Here is a 14,508-nt window from a genome sequence, read left to right as displayed (position 1 = left end):
CAAGCAGAGGGTTGGTGCCTGTAGCTGTGGAAGGTACAACAGGTGGGACAGAGCTAAGAAAGTCTTTTTTAGTATTTTGTGCATTTATATTGTATACTGGGCTGGAAAGTTAGAGGGACATGGAGAGTTGGGCAATAAGGGAGATAAGGACTGCCCTGGAAAGTTTGAGAGACATGGCACTTCTCCATATCCTAGCCCTCCTTCACTTCTGTCTAAACCTGCCCATGTGTGCCCTTGGACTATCCTCTGCTTCCTGATCCTCCTCCCTCAACTCTGCCTCCATGGGCAGGAGAAGAAGGAGTGGGAGGGGCAGTGACACCATCAGCCCTCCAGCACAATTTTATCTTCCTATGTCCCAAGGCAAGGGAAAGGAGAAGAGACATGTTAGTGCAATAAGGATTACTATATTACTATATTACTTTGGCTTTTGAATCAGGGTTGCTGTAGAAGGCCTGCCAGCATTCTCATCTGTTCCCATTCAATGGAATACTGATATACCAGTATGGGGGGAACAGTGGCCCTTAACCAGTGAAAAAATTCAGACCTTATTAGATATGTTAGTACAGGAGCAACTTGACCAAGAACGCTTACAACCTTCTCTAAGTCCTCGGAATTCCCCTGTATTTATTGTAAAAAAAGGAAATCTGGAAAATGGAGGATGTTGACTGATTTGAGAAAAGTTAATGAAGAGATGGAAACTATGGAAACTCTTTAGCTTGGGCTTCCATCTCCTACTAAACCTAAAGAATGGCTTCTTTGGGTTATAGGCATTAAAAATTGTTTCTATTCTATCCCTCTGGATAAGGAGGATATGAAAAGATTTGCCTTTTCAGTACCCAGCTGAGCCTTATAAAAAATATGAATAGACAGTTTTGCCACAGAGAATGATAAATAGCCCTACTATGTGTCAAATGTATGTTGCTGCTGCTCTTACTCCAGTAAGAAAAGCCTTTCCAAAAGTAATGTTATTACAAGGATGATATATTGGGGTGTGCATCTGAGGAGCTAATGTTAGAAGCATGTCTACAAAAGAGCATAGAAACACTAAGGAACTATAAATTGCATATAGCTCTAGAAAAAAAATTCAGACATGCTCCTTTTCAATATTTAGGATATGAAGTATATCCTAAGGTGCTTACAGTACAAAAACTTTCTTTAAGAACAGAGAAGTTGAACACCTTAAATGACTTTCAGAAATTGATAGGAGATAGCCAATGGACATATTCAGTGTTAGGCTTAACTCCCTATCAATTACAGCCATGGTATGGCATTTTAAAGGAAGATACTTCTTTAGACTCACCCTACCAGCTTACGAAAGAAGCTCAAGAGACTCTAAGAAGGGTTGAACTGAGTTCATCCAATGTGGTTAAAAGAGTCACTCAAAAACCCTTAAAAATATCAGTTTTTGCTATAAAAGAGGCATCGACATCAGTCCTTCATGAAGGACACAGTGTGATTGAATGGACAAACACAATCAGACCAAAGTCTTATTCCTTCCTCAGTGCTTGTGTCTAGAATCTTTTTAAAAGTCATTAAAGGGGTAATACAATTATCTGGAATAAGACCTGACAAGATATACACCTTTTATATCAATGCATATATAATGTGAAACCATCCCAGAGTGGCAAATTTTATTGGCCATAAATCCAAATTTTACACATGGGTCTCCTTAAAGATAACCCATCTATTACATAATTGGCCATGGATTTTTGAAGAAAAGGTTTCTAAGGTTCCTCTTAAAAGACCAACAATCTTTACAGATGCATCCAAACATAACATTTATGCTGTATACTCTCATGACTTAACTATAAAAAGAGTAGTCAGAAATTCCTTTGAGTCCACTCAGCAGAATGAGTTGTACGCGTTCATTCTAGCTCTTACTTATTATCCAGGAGATGTAAACATAATATTTGATTCAGCCTATTCAGTAGGTGTGGTACAAAGAATTTCCACAGCCCAAATAAAATTTGTAGCATCTAACATATATCAGCTCTTTAAGGAACTTCAAGAGCAAGTGAGAAAATGTCCAGGTTAAGTATTATATTTTTTCATGTCTTCTCTCATACAGGACTGTCAGGTCCTATTTTTTATGGAAACTCAAAGGCAGATAGCTTTCTAACCATATTAGTCAACACTCCTTTATTTCAGGCAGGCCAAGAATCTCATTTTAAATATCATCAGACTGCTCAAGCTTTACGTTTACAATTTGGAATAACAAGAGGGAAAGCTAGGAGCATAGTAAAAGCCTGTATGCTCCTACATTGCCTCCAGAGAAGAACCCTCGTGGTTTGAGACACAATGAAATTTGGCAAATGGATGTGACCCATTATAAATCTTTTAGTCGCCTGTCGTTTATTCTCATTGTGGTAGACACTTTTCAGGATTCACTTTTGTAATACCAACAGCAAAAGAGACAGGCTGAGTAGTCACTGAATTCCTCATACAAGCATTTGAAATTATGGGTGTGCCACAAGCAATAAAAACAGATAATGGACCTGCATATATTTCTAAATGTTTTGCACATTTTTGTGCAGTATAAGATTTTACACACCACTGGCATACCCTTTAATCATCAAGGACAGGAAATAGTAGAGAAAAGAAACAGAGATATCAAGATGCTCCACCAAAAACAAAAAAAAAAAAAAGGAAAAGCCACAGGTAATCCTGGAGAACTTCTAAACTTAACTTTTTATACTATTAATTTTTTTATTTTTGACAAAGATGCACTGCCTTCAGCAGACAGATTATGAAATCTGCACTGGAAGGGCAGTGTCCTGTGGTGTTCTCTTCTTTAAAATATAATGGTTCTCTCTGGGAGCAGGTTTCTTGGGAAGGTTTTCTGGAGGCAGCCTTAGTTTCGGTTCAGATTAATAATCACTTCAAATACAGCCAGCTAATAAAATCCAAGCATTTATTTCTCATCTCTTTCCTTGGGCTCTATTAGCATTCTTAGAGACCTATCTCTCTGCTTGGTTCCAAGAGCTCTTGCAGCTTTGTCCTTTGCTTCTGCCTCTGCTTTCTTCAGCCTCCAACCAGCACAAAAGTGGAAGATGGAATGAATCTGACTCCTCCTCCAAGAGTGGGCTTGTGGGCTTCCTCCCAGAGTGCTCCTTGGCCCTAAGAGTTTCTTGATTATATGCTGTTCACTGAGTACACACCAATCATTATATCATTGGGAAACCATTATTTGTTGTAGGATTAAATCAATGCTAAACTAGATTTAAACATTGTCTCCTCAATTCCACTTAGTACCTTGTTTCAATTTCTGGCCCATATTATCTCCTTGTAGGATCAGATCATTCATACTGAACCATGCTAAATTAGATAATTATTGTCTCTATCAACTCTAATGAATTAACACTTTGTAAGGATTCCAACAGTGTCCAGTGCGAGCAGCTCCACTATCTTTAGATAATTGCCAGGTGATGTGAAGAGATCCAGAAAGCGGTGAATGGAAGGGACCTGATAAGTTAACTGCTTAGGGGAAAGGGTTTGCTTGTATCTCCACAGATGGAGAAGGAATCAGATGGGTGCCAACGAGCTGTATCCACCTTGTCTATCAGAGAGAGAATGAAAAAGAAAAGATCCTTGAAACAAAGGAGAAGACCTGGGAAACATCTGGTGGTTCCATTGCTGACTACATCCACCACTGAAAGAGCTTGGCAATTGTGTATGTGTATGGCAATTGACTTATGAACATTACCATGATCATAAAAATAATTGTTAATGAGACTGATGGAGGACTTCAAAATCTGCAGGAATTATTGAATTCCCTGACACATGAAGTGATGGACAATAGATTGGCTTTGAACTATATCTTGGCTGCTGAAGGAGGTATATGTGTAATTGTGAATTAATAAGTTTTTCTATACCATCTTTTTGGGACTCGGGAAATCTTGTATAGTATCTTGTTTATTCATACTGTTTGTTATATTACTACTTGACTGTGTGATTACTCCCATGCTGATGGATTTAACCACTGATATATAACTGCTTCAATTAAAAAAAAAAGGGGGGGGAGATAGAGGGCCACAGATAGTGGGAAACTCTGGGGGAGGTATAAGACTCTTCAGCCCAGAGGGAACTTGCTGACAATATCTGGTTCGGTTCCCCATCTCCCCCAAAGGCTCTCGGCCTTCCAGTGTTGTGATTAAAGCAGAGTGATACCAAGTGGCAAAGAGATATCTACACACAATAGTAAGTTGTTTATGTGGTCCCCCATGCACAGGATGTAGTTAGTGCCATGCAGTGTTGCTATAGTTATATAAGGGTATTAGGGTATATAAGGCTGAGAGAATTTGGAATAAACGGACTCTATGTTTGGCCAACCATGTGAGTCCTGCCTCTTCAATCCTCTTCTAAGACCAAGGATTCAGGTTGGTAACAAGATCCTCCAGAGAACTAATCTGGATACAATAAGATCCCAGATCATATTTATCCATGTCATTCAGGCATGTATGTATATAACCTTTCACACAGAATAAATGAAAGATAATCTTTAATGAAAAGACACTAATAAAGAGAAGTCCTAGGAAAGCGTTTCTGCAGAAAATGGCATTTGAGATGAATCTTGGAGAAAGTCAAGGATTGTAAGAGGTGGAAGTAAGAATGGAAAGCATTCAAGGAATGAATAGCCCATGCAAAGCAACAAAAACAGGAAATGGAGTATCATGTATATATGTGCACATGTAAATATTGCATATGTGCTCATGTAGACACATATTGCATGTTGCATAATGATGTATGTGTATATATAATCCATTAAAGCCTTTCTCTGTATTGTTGTATAAGAAATAATGAGCAAGCAGATTTCAGAAAAACCTGAAAAGACATACAGGAACTGATGCAGAGTGAACTGAGAAGAACCAGGAGAAACACTGGACATGGCAACAACATCGTTCAATGATTATCTTTGAACACTTTGCTCTTCTCAGCAATGATTTAGAACAATTCCAAGACTCATGATAGAAAATGTTATCCATAACCAGAGAGAGAACTGCAGAGTCAAAATGCAAATAGAAGCATACCATTTTCACTTTTTTGTTTTTGTTTTTCCTTTCTCATGGTTTTCTTGTTTGTTCTGATGCTTTTTTTTTCAAAATATGATTAATGTGGAAATATTCTTAATATTATTATACATGTATAACTTAGATCAGATTACTGTTGGTGGTAGAAGAGACAATAAGAGGGGGAAAAGGAAAATCAAAACATAATAAATGTTAAAAACTAATAAATATTTTTAAGTGCAAAAAAAAAGTCTTACTCTGATGTCGCATCTAGGTTGATGAAGACCAAGTACCAAGAGCTAAGTATGAGGTTCTGACACATCCTGGAATTCTCAAAAGGCTTTAAAAGTAAACCCAATGACAAACTGTATATCTGTTGCCTGTGGATCAGTTCAGGATAAGACCAATTGACTACACAGTAATGGTTGTTTTGGCCAGAGCACTTCTCAGAGACCACCCACCAAAGTGAACAGAAATTTTGCTCTGCATCTGAAGAAGCAGAACCCACCAATAGGAAATTACAGATCCTTAAAGAATCAAAGCAAATTCAGAGAGATATAAATTTACATATATAATTAGATTTAGAGAAAGATATAAATTAACATAGAATGTCCCAAAATTTTGGGCTTAATTTTTAAATCTATTAAAGCTTAAAAGTACACTTAAAAGCATACTAAGACTTAAGGACTTACTGTATATGTGGATATATGTATTTTTTCATATATATGTAATAATATATATATATATAGTTTTATAATTATATATGTACATATTTAATATATTCCTAAAATAAAAATGTTTTATTTTTGGCCTTTGTCATTCTGATATGATAAAAGCTTAGATTTAGACCTAGAAAAAAATCTTAGAGGCCATCTAGTCCATTTCCCCTACTTTACAGATGAGGAAACAGGCCCAGAAACTTGAAATGATTTTTCCAAGCTTGGATAAATAGAAAGGGACATAGACAGGATTCAAATCTAGGTTTCAAACATCTGCTTCCAAATGCATGGCCACTATCCAGTATACCACTCAACCATCTCTCAGCACACAGAATTTTTTACTTGAATATCTGGCAGATAAATTGCATTTTAAGGCTCTTAAAGTTCCTTTATGTACATTATTTGATGTGATCCTCTCATAAATCCTTAGGGTAGCCTATAGCTATTATTATCCTTATGTTACAAATAGAGAAACTAAGGTTAAGACAGGGAAGGTTAGAGTGACCCAGCTATTAAGTATCACAGACAGTATTCAAATTCAAATTTTCTTCATTCCAAGAGTAGAGTTCCTTCTACTAACCCACGCTTCCTCTTATGAATTACTTATTTATAACTTAATTATTCTTGTGGAGAAATCAAAAGTAGATCACTTCAATTAAAGCTATTACTATGTCTACTGTGAATAATACTATATTTTATTTTAAGAAACTATATAGTACTTTTGCCCCTTTCAAGATTCTACATAAGGTGGGACAGCTAGGTAGTATAATGATTAGAATACATGGCATGGAGTTAGGAGGACCTGAGGTCAAATCTGACCTCAGATACTTACCAGCTATGTGACACTGGTTAAATTAACCCCAATTGCTTTACAAGAAAAAAAAAAATGCCATTTAAGGTCTAGCCATGACTTCTCAAAATACATATCTACTATTATCAGCAGCTTAATGGATTAAAATTTCTAGATCCTTGAAAACTGTGCTATGTGGGGCTACAAAGTTTTTTTTTTTTTAAACAAAGATCCAATTTAAATATTTATAAAAAAATAAACATGCCTCTTCTCTGTACCTCTGTACATCCATACTTACATTCCTACATGAAAGGAGTAAACTTTTTCCCATTTCTACCTTTCATAGTTCTCTTTCTTTGGTCTCAGTTCTGGGACTACCAAATCTAATAAGCTTTCTCTAATATCCTCCTCCTTTCCATTATAAAAGTATCTTTTCTCCTCTTCCTTTATTCTTAAAACATTGCATGGGATCTTTTCTTGGCCCTCATTAACCCCTACCTTACATCTATCTATCTATCTATCTATCTATCCATCCATCCATCTTCCTCTCTATATTTCTATCCATCTATCTATAGCCTTACAAATACAATAGCAGCTCCTTAAGGTCAAGGCCTGTTATTGCCATGTTTCATCTTTGTATCCCTAGTGACTAGTACATTGGCCTTTATATAGTAGTATTTAATAAATATTAAATAAATTTACTTTAATTTTTTAGTGTGATGGAAATATTCCTGGATTTGAAATCTGAAGATCTAGGTTGGCATCTTGGCAGTGTAATTCTGAGCAAGTTATTGAATCTTTCTGAACTTCTGCCTCCTAATCCATAAATCAATGATAATAATAATGGATGTAAGAGTGTACCTCATTTTGTTATTATTATTATTCAGTCTTTTCAAGTAGTGTCCAACTCTTTGAGACCCTATTTGAAATTTTCTAAGCAAAGATACTGGAGTCATTTGCCATTTCCTTCTCCAGCTCATTTTTACAGATAAAGAAATCAGGCTAACAGGTTTAAGTGATTTGCCTAGGATCACACAGCTAGTAAGTGTCTGAGAGCAGATTTGAAGATGAGTCTTCTAGACTCCAAGTCTAGCACTCCATCCATTGCAACACCTAGATAGAGGAAAGTTGAAATCTATAAGGGGCCAAAACACAAAACTTTGAAAAAAGGTGATGCCTTTTGAGGTGTAAAATGAAATATTTCACATCTTGGAAAGGGTTTGACTTTGAAGAGATTATTTGCTTATAAGAAGTTCAGCAGAAACAATGAACTTGCATATGGAGTACAAATTGTCTCATTCCCTTTGTCTCTCAATCAATTCCCAATTTATGTATATAACCATGATATAATACCAAGCTGTTCACTCTAAGTAAGAGTAGGATCTCTTAAGAAAATTTGACTCCTAATCAGGAATAAGAGACAGAGAGAGAGAAAGAGAGGGAAGGAGAAAGAGAGAGAAAGGGAGGGAAGAGAGAGGGAGGGAGGGAGAGAGAGAGAGAGATGGTACTTCTATTAGAGGATAGCTGGGTGGCAAGATGGATAGACATCTGAGTTCAAATCTGATTTCATATACTTATTAGCTGTGTGACACTGGGCAAGTCACTTAACCCTAATTGCCTCAGCAAAAAAAGAAAAAAGAAAAGAAAATCATTATAGAAAAACCAAAAGAATGGAGACATGGTTAAGCTCTTTTCTCTTTTCCTACCTTAAAGGAGGGTGTGGGGGGAGGAGAGGAGAGTGAGAAGCTCCTACTTTTAAGTAGGAAAATTAATTAAGTAAAATTACAAAAAAAAATTATAAAGAATATGGAAGAAGAATCTCCAAAAAAGAGAATAATACTGCTATAACTATGATCATGCAGTTGGGGTGAGAAGGGTTAGACTGAAGTACTACCTATATAGCTAAGCCCCTTCCAACCATCGGGGTGCTAACTCCTTCCTAAAGTGCACTTGGGACTCATAAGAAACTCATAAGTACAAGATGTTTGGTGCATGCCTCTTCCCCAGTTCAAATGTAGCCTCAGACACTCATTAGCTGTGTGACTGTGGGCAAATCAGTTAACCCCAATTGCTTCAGTTCCCTCTTCTATAAAATGAGCTGGAGAAGGAAATTGCAAGTGGCTCCAATGTCTTTGCTAAGAAAACCTCAAATGGGGTCACAAAGAGCCAGATAGGACTAAACACCAACAACAAACTGGAGGCAGGAAGACTAGTTGAAAAACTTTTACAGTTATCTAAGTGAGAAGAGATGAGGACCTGAATGTGACTGATTACAGAGAGGAGAAAAGACAGTACATTCTGTACTTTAAAAAAAATTTAAGCTGTGCAACAGATTTGCATTTCATACACAATCATCATTTTTTCCTATTCTACTTACAGATAGCTAGGTGATCTAATAAAAAGAGCAATGAATTAGAATGAGGAAGATCTGAGAATTCATAATCTGACTCAGGTACTTAACAGCTGTAAAAAGGTCAAGTCCCTTGTACTCTCTTGCCCTCAATTTCTTCATCTGTAAAATGGAGATAATAAGAACACTACTTCATAGAGTTGTTGTGAGAATCAAATGAGGTAACATTCATTAAGTAAACACATATACATGCACATATAATGTTGTTATTCAGTCATTTCAGTCATGTCCAATTCTTCTTGATCTCAATGGGGTTTTTCTTAGTAAGGATACTAGAGTGATTTGCCATTCCCTCTTCAACTTATTTTACACATGAAGAAACTGAAGTAAAAAGGGTGAAATAACCTGCCCAGAATCACACAGGTATTAAGTATTTGAGGCCAGGTTTGAACTCAGGAAGATGAGTCTTCTTGACTCCAGGCCCATCCACTCACTGTGTTATTTAGCTGCCCGTATACATATGTAATAATTATTATTATTTCTTCCTATATGGAAATGTACATTTTACTTAGGGCTTGTTAAGTTAAGAATTTTTTTTTAGAGAGAGAGAAGAAGCAAGAGATATTGTTAAAGTGGAATCAATACACCTAGGCCATTGATCAATTACAGGGAGAGAGGGAAAGAAAAAAGTCAGAAATGACTCAAGGTTTTTTAACCAGTATGACTGGAAAGATGATGATTTGAATAGGAATAGAAAAGTTAGAAGGAAGAGAAAGTTTGGGAGGGAAAGGTGAATAATTTGGCTTGAATCTGCAGAATTTATAGTGCTGGGAAGATTTCCAGGTGGAAATAATGTAGTAGACAGTAGAGAAAACAAGACCAACACTCTAAGGAGCAGTTGTGGTAGAGGGACAGATATGGAAGCCTTCTGTAGAGAAGCACTAATTGAAGCTGTGGGAATGGATGAGATCACCAAGGGAAAATAGGCAAGAAGAGGGCCATCAATGGGACTGCTGGGAAATACCTAGAAAGTCAAATCAGCTTTGTTGTTCAAGAATTCCTTCATTAAGCCTGGATCTTGAGAGGCAACCATGATATAATGTAGAGGTGTCAAACACTGGCTGTACTGGAACCTGTATCATTCCCCAATGCATATTGAACTAGATTAAAATGTAATTGTACAATACTTAACAAAATAAATAAAAATACAAAAGGACATAATGTTCAAAGAACATTATATTCATGTGTGGTTTTCTAAGCCAATAATGTATTCTCAGGGAGCCTTACATACAATTTCCTTTTATTTGAATTTGACATGACTTAAACAATGAAGGTTTTGTTACCAGGAAAACCCAGGCTTAAATCTTGCCTGAAATACACAGGATTGTAGATTTGGAGGTTGAACTGTGTTCTTCTTATCAAATTTTAAGGTTGCTTTTGCTTTCCAAGACTCAGAAATGTTTCCAAGGTGGTTCTCAAATGAAAACAATGGGGTTCTGCTGGGATAATATCTGTATTACAAATTACATATTCTTCCTGAAAACATTTTTAGATGACATTTTAAAAAGTTATTTCCTGAAAATATAAGCAAGCTCAGTTCAAGCCTTGCCCTTCTTACCCTCATCTCCTTAGCCCACTCCAATAATATCACCAAAGCCAGCTAACCGCAAGGAGAAAGTGAGCAGGTAAAATACTTTTAAAAAAAAATCTTTATTTTTCTTGAGAGTATTTTTTTTGTCTGTGTTTTTATTCACAATATGACTATTATGGAAATGTTTTGCATGACTATTCATAAACTATATTGAATCAGTTGTATTCTCAATGAGGGGAGTGGCATGGAGGAGGAAGGACAAGAAAGAATCTAGAATCCAAAGTTTTAAAAACAAATATTAATGACAGATATAGAAATATGTTTAAAAGAATTACACATTTAATTCATACCAGATTGTTTGCTGTCTTGGGGAAAGGGGAGGCAAGGGAAAGAGGGGAAAAGTTTAGAACACCAAGTTTTTATTTAAAAAATAAAAACAAAAACAAAAATGAATATTAAAATTGTTTTTACATGTAACCAGAGAAATAAAATACTAAATTAAAAGAAAAGAAAAGGAGCAGCTGAAAGGAAGAAGTCAAAGCTGACCAATCGTTTTGAATGCCACCAAAACCAAAGAACTTGTCCTTGGCCTTAGAGTTAGACAACTAGAGTCATTTATTTGCCAAATGTCCCCCTTCCCCCCCCCCCGAAACACACACACACACACCCCTCCTTAAAGATAGTGTTTTTCAGATAGAGAGATATAATTTGCTCCATAGCTCCTTCACAAGAAGACAGATACTCTGCATATAAACAAAAATTCCATGACAAATATAAACAAATCACAACCAGGCTTACAGAAGATGTTTATTCTGCTATTTTCCCTTTATGCTTGACCTGATTCTTGGAGATTACAATTGACTACTCTGCAAGAAAAAAATTGAGGTAGAGCTCTGAGTCTATGGCACTTGATTAAAGGGTCCATAGTCCCCTCCTATAAAGTGGACCTTCCCCATAATCTGAGATGTCCCTTTCTTCCATGGTTTAATTTTTATAAGGTTTAATACCAGATTAGATACTTAACATTCTAGAGGGACTACACAATAATATACAATCCCATTGGTTGATAGAGCCTGCTTTGAGAGCCAAAAAAGGATACATCAGCTAAAAATATGTCAGCAGGAGGATCTCAGATTGGGCAAAGCATGGGGCATCTCTACTAACTAAGTGGTTATAAGATGATACAATGGTCACTTGCTCATGTTGGACAAGAGAGAATAGTCCAGGGGCAGTTAAATGGTCACTTACTAGCTATGTGATCCTGGGCAAGTCTCAATTCCAATTGCCTCACCAAAAATAAACACCCAATAATAATAATAATAACAAAATGATGATGATGATGATGATAGTTTGAAGGTAGAAAAATAAGTAAGAATACTTTCTAGAGAATAAAGGCATCTCCACTAACTAAGTAGTTATAAGATGATACAATAGTCACTTGCTCATGTTGGACAAGAAAGAATAGTCCAGGAGCAGCTAAATGGTGACTTACTAGCTATGTGATCCTGGGTCTCACCAAATAATCATAATAATAATAGTCTCAAGGTAGAAAACTAATTAAGGATACTTTATAGAGAATCAATGCATACCATCCATGCTAAGTTTGGACATGGAATTTGATTTTTTAAAAAGTTGGAAATTTCTTTGTCATCATTGTACAAATGAACTTCATAACTGATAAATAAGAATTAAACATTACATTACAAAGGCCTATTATAAGAACCTGCCTTATCTAATTATCCCTATATGATTTATGTAAAATACCAAATTGATTAATAATAATTGGAATAGAGTAGGAGGAATCATTTCTCACAACTCCAAACTATAATATTATAATTCTGCCATGGAATAACTATTTCTTTCAGATAACAACAATCCCTCCATGCTGTAGTTTCTTCACTTATGAAAATTAAAGTATGGAATTAGGTAACTTCTTTTCCAGCTCTAGAATTCTATTGGTTGATGAAAGAACCTCTAGACCAGGGGTTATTTTCTTTTTTTACTGTGCTAAACTTATTTTGCACTTTAAAAAAACCTAAGCCATACATATTAGAGATTTGTGGTTTTCATACACTTTTTTTTCACTTAATAGTACTTTATTTTTTCCAATTACATGGAAAGATATTCTTCAACATTCATTTTATAAGATTTTGAATTCCAAATTTTTCTCTCTCCCTGCCTTCCCTCACCCTTCCCCAAGACAGCAAGTGATCTGATATAAGTTATACATTAAATGACCAGGAATTCTTAAAGTTTTTAATTATCATAGATCTTTTTTGGCAATCTGCTAAAGACTGTAGATCTCGTTTCAGGATGATATTTTTAAATATTTAAGACAAATTAAAGAGATTTACAAAGGAAGCCAATTATATATTTTTTAATGTTTTAATAATATGTAATATTTGGGCTAGTTTTCTGGAGATCCTTCGGATGGGTCTTGGTTTCAGCAGGATAGACACCACAAGAATGGTCAAGAATAAAGTTTAGATTCTTTATTCTGGCCCAGTCTTGATCTTAGAGCAGGAGGCATGAGAGCCACCATGAGGCTGGTCAAAGATAGAATGTCTATCTTCCAGTCCTTCTTAGCTGTTATATACCTTATTGTAATTACAGCATTACAGCATACTGAATATGTGTGAACTAGAGAGAACCGTTACATCACCATACTAAGTACTAAGTATATATGTGAATTAGAGAACCAGTATCTCATCACTTCCACAGAGTTAACACCTTGTTTCAAGTATATTTCTCCAGAGTTCTGCTCTCTACAATAATAGCTTTTTATTTTCAAAGTACATGCAAAGATAGTTTTCAACATTCACCCTTGTAAAGCCTTATGTTCCAATTTTTTATCCCTCCCTTCTCCCTAATAAGCCAATATGGATTAAACATGTGCAATTCTTCTAAACATATTTCCACATTTATCCTGTTGCACAAGAAAAATCAGATCAAAAAGGAAAAAAAAGAGAGAAAAAAAACAAGCAAAAAACAACAAAAAGGTGAAAATACTATTCTGTGATCCACATTCAGTCCCCATAGACCTCTTTGGATGCAGATGGCTCTCTCCATCACAAATTTATTGAAGTTGACCTGTATCACCTCATTGTTAAAAAGGGCCATGTTCATCACAGTTGATCATTACATAATCTTGTTGCACACAGTTACAATGTTCTCTTGATTCTACTCACTTCACTCAGTATCAGTTCATGTTAAGTTTCTTCAAGCCTTTCTGAAATCATCCTGCTGATCATTTCTTATAGAACAATAATATTCCATTACATTCATATACCACAATTTATTCAATTATTCCTCAGCAGAAAGACTTCCACTCAGTTTCCAGTTCCTTGTCACTACAAAAAGGGCTGCCACAAACCTTTTTGCACACGTAAGTCCTTTTCTCTTTTTAATGATCTCTTTGGAATATATACCCAGTAGAGACATTGTGTAAAGGTTATGCACAAATTAATTATATTGAAATATAGGTATGAAAATATTTTTAAGAGAGATCCCACACAAAGAATTACTGCTACAGACAACAAATACCTGTTTTCATGCAAAGGTGGCTCACTAGGTTAATGATTTTGGCTTTATTAATCTATCTAAATTGCATTTCTTCTGTCTACTGCCTCCCCCAATCTGCCTTCTCTTCCATCACTTCCCACTTACCCACCTATCCATTTATTTAAACTCCTTCCTTCTTACTTCCTTGTCAGTTAAAATAGATTTCTATATTCAACTGGTTCTCTTTGGTCCAATACTTATGAGGGTATGATTCATCCATTTCCCACCCTCTCATTTTCCCCTCTATTATAATGAGTTTTTCACATCTCTTCATGTGAAATAATTTACCCTGTTCTAGTTCTCCTTTTATTCTTCACCCAGTAGATTCCTCTTTCTCATCCTTTATTTTTTATGTTATTCCTTCTAATTCACCTTATACTCATACCCTTTATGTAATTTCTTCTGGTTGTACTATTTGTACTACAATTTTTTTTTTAAGGTAATTGGGATTAAATGATTTGACCAGAGTCACACAGCTAATGAATGTTGTG

Source organism: Sarcophilus harrisii, chromosome 1 (genome assembly GCF_902635505.1).
Source record: "Sarcophilus harrisii chromosome 1, mSarHar1.11, whole genome shotgun sequence".
In the NCBI taxonomy this organism is placed as follows: domain Eukaryota; kingdom Metazoa; phylum Chordata; class Mammalia; order Dasyuromorphia; family Dasyuridae; genus Sarcophilus; species Sarcophilus harrisii.
This window is presented reverse-complemented; position numbering follows the sequence as displayed.